The sequence below is a fragment of the Hydra vulgaris genome, chromosome 12 (genome assembly GCF_038396675.1).
Source record: "Hydra vulgaris chromosome 12, alternate assembly HydraT2T_AEP".
In the NCBI taxonomy this organism is placed as follows: Eukaryota; Metazoa; Cnidaria; class Hydrozoa; order Anthoathecata; family Hydridae; genus Hydra; species Hydra vulgaris.
Window position 1 is genome coordinate 28600001 of NC_088931.1, and position 5000 is coordinate 28605000.

Genomic DNA, 5000 nt, shown 5'->3' on the forward strand with positions numbered 1-5000 from the left:
CTAAAAGTATTTTTTTGTTTGTACTTTTCTGAAGAAGGTTTATTTAAATCACCTAATTTTTTAAACCACTTAAATTAAGGCTTTTCTGTAAAGTTTGACATGAAACATTTAAATAAGGATTTTCAACAATCTGTTTTGAGGTTATTGTTAATTTTTTTTTATTCTATCAGTGCAATTATGATATTGGTTCTTGTTGAAGTCTTAATGGGGCGACCATGTCTTTTTCGATTTTTGGCAGAACCAGTTGCTTCATATTTTATACACATCTTCATAACACCACTTACTGATATTTGATATTTTTCATCACATTGCTTGTAGGTTAGGCCCTTTTTTCAATCACAAGTGACCCGAGATCTGATGTCCAATGAATAATTTTGATGATTAACCTTTATTATTATTTTAACTTTTTCTAAAAATAAATTCCAAAAGATATAGTTTAAAATGCTTATTGTTAATAACTTTAACAAAATATTTTTGATGTTAATACTTTTAAGTAAATAGTTATTGACAAAGCATTATTTTTCTTAATAAAAATGTAGATGTTTCTTACTTTTGCCACATTTATTTTAGACAGAAAAACTGTAAGTTAGCAAGGTTCATTTAATAGAGTTACTTTTGCATTGAGTTAAAAAGAGTTATAAATGTTTTTTTTTCTCTCTGGAATCAAATTTAAAAAAAAACATAAAACTTTTGCAGTTATATAGATTCTAACGTAAATAATTTTGTTTTATTGTTTGAGTTTCGATTTTATCATCAATGCTACTTAATTTTGCCTGTGACTGTATGTATATATGTATATATATATATATATATATATATATATATATATATATATATATATATATATATATATATATATATATATATATATATATATATACACTGTAAACTCCCGGTTATTCGAACCTCCAAAGGGTATAAGAATTTATTTCGAATAACCCAAAACTCGAATAACTGAATATGCTCTTTAAAATGACCTACTTTGAGTTTCTTTCAAATTTTAATAAAAGTATAAAGTAAAAAAGAAAAAGACCCTTGGAATTTGGTGCTACTTCAGTTTTATCCTTGTAAAATAATAAATATTTTACAATTCGTTGAAAATATAGTCCTTTTTTTGTTGTTGTTGTTCCTTTAATATGTTTTTTTATCTTCAAGGGGAGCAAAATTTCTGCATAACAGCATTTGCATGAGTTTGTTAAAGAAAATTCACAGGAAATGAAAATTACTTCGAATAAGCAAATTTATATATATATATATATATATATATATATATATATATATATATATATATATATATATATATATATATATATATATATATATATATATATATATATATATATATATATATATATATATATACACTGTGTGACAAAAGTTATCGTACGCTAAGAAAAAAAAAATAATATTCAATATAGACACAATTTTTCTGCTATTTTTAATGAAAATTATTATAATTTTTTTCTTTAATAGTGTTTATTTTGGTAATTTCTGAATTTTTTGGAATGTATATTGAAATAACATTAAAATTAGGCTCAAAATTTGAAAAAAGTACATTAAAGATGATGACAAAAGTTATCGTACACTTGGCGTATACTAATATTTATTTAACTCCAAACCGTTATGTCCACCATTTTTCATACATTTTTGAAAATAAAGTAAACTATAAACACTTTAAGATTATTTTCAATTGTTTTAAATGAATTTTTTGGTTAAAAAAAAGTAAAATGAGCTCGAAATGGGTTAAGACCACTGTAGAAATTTGTAAGCTAATAATTAAGCATTGGAATGAAGGAAAATTGTTAAATTGTATTGCAAAAATTGTCGATTAAAAAATGGAGAAGTTTCTTCAATTATTAACAAGTTCAAAAAAACAGGAAAATTAGCTGATTTGCGCCGAAGTGGTCGTCCAAAAAAACTGAATAAGCGTGCTGAACGAAGCTTAGCTTCCACAATCAAGAAAAATCGTTTTGTAAGTGCCAAAACTTTAGCTTGCAAAATAGAAAACGATTTGGGGGTTAAAATTAGTCCAAAAACAGTCATTCGAAGTCTTAAAAGACAAGGAATAGTGAGTCGCGTGCCAAGAAAGGTTCCTTGTATTAGTGATAAAAATTGTAAGCTTCGATTAAACTATGCTAAAATGTACATTGATATGCCAGACTCATTCTGGAATAAAGTCTTATGGACAGATGAGTCTAAATTTAATGTAAAAAGATCTGATGGTAGAATTCGTGTATGGCGTTCATCAAAAAATTGCTTAGAAAATGGAACTACAGCCTGAACATTTAAACACGGAAATGGATCAGTAATGGTTTGGGGATGTATGTCAGCAGCAGGTGTTGGAAAGTTAGTATTATTTGAAGGAAATATGGATAAACATTACTATAAATGTATTATTAAAGAAAATGTTGAATAATCAGCACGTAATCTTGGTATTGGTGATGACTTCATTTTTCTTCAAGATAACGATCCCAAACATAAGGCCAAAGATGTGATGGAATTTATGGAAAAAAAAGGTTGGGACATACAAAATCATCCACCTCAAAGCCCTGATTTGAATGTAATAGAACATTTATGGGATGAAATCGATAGACGAATAGATAGAACAGGTGTAAACACCATTGAACAATTAATAGTACAAATTGTAAAGACGTGGGAATCAATCGATCCGTCTATTACAAAAAAACTCGTTGAATCGATGCCAAGACGTCTTGCTGCTGTTGTAAAAGCTAAAGGAAAAAATACACGATACTAAAATATAAGTTTAGTTCCCATAATATTTATCAAAGTGTACTATTTTGAAAGCGTAAGATAACTTTTGTCACCTTCTTTTTGTTACTTTTCATGCTTTTTCATCAAGATATTAAAATAAAATTTTTTTCTAGTTCTGTTTTTTCAATTTTTTTCTAGTTCTGTTTTTTCAATTTTTGTTTAAATAATTATAAATCAAATAGTTTTTATTCAGTTTTTAACTTGTTCCTTGCATTTCTTTTATTCTAAATTAAGAGTTTGTAATTTTTTTAAAGTGTACGATAACTTTTGTCACACAGTGTGTATATATATATATATATATATATATATATATATATATATATATATATATATATATATATATATATATATATATATAATTTATATATATATAAAATTTATATATATATATAATTTATATATATATATAATTTATATATATATATAATTTATATATATATATAATTTATATATATATATGTAATGTGTTATCTACATATTTTATATATAATAATAATCATCCATTTATTTAACCATAAAATATGAAAATATACAATAATATTTATAAACTCACATAAATAATGTTAGGTGTCACTCCTATAGTTAAAAACTAGTCAATGGAGTGACACCTGAACCTTTAATTATAAATTATATATATAAATAAGTTATATATATATATATATATATATATATATATATATATATATATATATATATATATATATATATATATATATATATATATTTATTTATTTATTTATTTTTACTTTTTAAATTTAATAATAATTATACTAATTTAATAACATTTTTTTTTTACGTTTGCTTTCAGAATACTAATGGTACAAGTTTTGTTTTTTGATTTAGATTCTGTATCTCAATGATATCCTGCCCAGCAAACATGACAACGTTGAATCAACGTTGAAAACCGGTCGCAAACGATGTTGCGGAAACGTTGACAAAGTAATCGATTTTGCAAAGATATGTAACGTTATTTAATAGACGTTGATTAAACGTTATTGCGTAACGTTGAAAAAACGTTACTAAATGACGTTACAAAAGCGTCGCAACTAAACGTTGAAAAAGCGCTACATAAAAAGCGTTGAATAAACGTCGCAACTTAGCGTTGAAAAAACGTTACCTAAAAAAGCGTTGCATAAACGCTGTTAAAGCAGTCTATTTTGCAAGGATTTGTAACCTTGTTAGTAAAACGTCGATTTAACGTGACTCAAAGACGTCGAGTAAAGGTTGAAATATAACGTTGAATCAACGCTTAAATGCGCTGTATAAAATATCGCAAAATATTAATAAACGTAATTAAACGTGGCTATAATATATATTGAATTGGCAAATAAAACTAAATTGTAAGTTAAACTCTGCCCTCGCAATATTTCCAAATAAATTTTTAATACAAACAGTAATCTACAATGATAAATATTAAAAAGCTTAACATATACAATTTATAGATATAAACATATATAAAAATATAAATATTTTCTTTAAAATTTATGTGTGTGAGTGTTTGCATATATATTTATGCAATATATAAAAATACGATTAACAGGATATCGTATCGATAGGCCAGGATATCATTGAGATACAGAATCTAAATCAAAAAACAAAACTTGTGCCATTAGTATTCTGAAAGCAAATGTAAAAAAAAAATGTTATTAAATTAGTATAACTATTATTAAATTTAAAAAGTAAATATATATATATATATATATATATATATATATATATATATATATATATATATATATATATATATATATACATACATATATATATATATAACTTATTTATATATATAATTTATAATTATAGGTTCAGGTATCACTCCATTGACTAGTTTTTAACTATATGAGTGACTGTATATTTATTATACAGCAAACTCCCGGTTATTCGAAATGGCACTTATTATAATTGTCTGCTTATTCAAAGCAATTTTTATTTCCTTTGAATTTTCTTTAACAAACTCATGCAAAAGCTGTTATGCAGAAATGCAGTTATTCGAACCTGCAGTTGTTCAAAATTTCGGTTATTCGAAACAATTTTTGCTCCCCTTGAAGATAAAAAAACACATTTAAGGAACAAAAAATAAATAAAAAATGGACTATATTTTCAATGAATTGTACAATATTTATTATTTTACAAGTATAAAACTAAAGTAGCACCAAATTCCAAGGGTCTTTTTCTTTTTTACTTTCTACTTTTATTAAAATTTGAAAGAAACTTAAAATAGGTCATTT

The 5000-nt window shown here is 24.3% G+C and overlaps 2 long non-coding RNA genes across 4 annotated transcripts in view; one reads left to right on the plus strand and one right to left on the minus strand.

Annotated features, from left to right (window-relative positions):
• Nucleotides 1–3642, plus strand: part of LOC136088632 (uncharacterized) — a 7514-nt gene extending 3872 nt beyond the window's left edge. The window contains exon 5 of the long non-coding RNA XR_010642334.1: nucleotides 3616–3642. This is a non-coding gene — a long non-coding RNA (uncharacterized LOC136088632). The remainder of the gene's footprint in view (nucleotides 1–3615) is intronic.
• A 494-nt stretch (nucleotides 3643–4136) lies between these two features.
• The window catches only part of LOC136088631 (uncharacterized), an 18387-nt gene continuing 17523 nt past the window's right edge, over nucleotides 4137–5000 (minus strand). The window contains exon 7 of one of the 3 annotated variants that reach the window (XR_010642331.1): nucleotides 4137–4354. This is a non-coding gene — a long non-coding RNA (uncharacterized LOC136088631). The remainder of the gene's footprint in view (nucleotides 4355–5000) is intronic. The other 2 variants (XR_010642332.1, XR_010642333.1) reach the window with 2 other exon arrangements.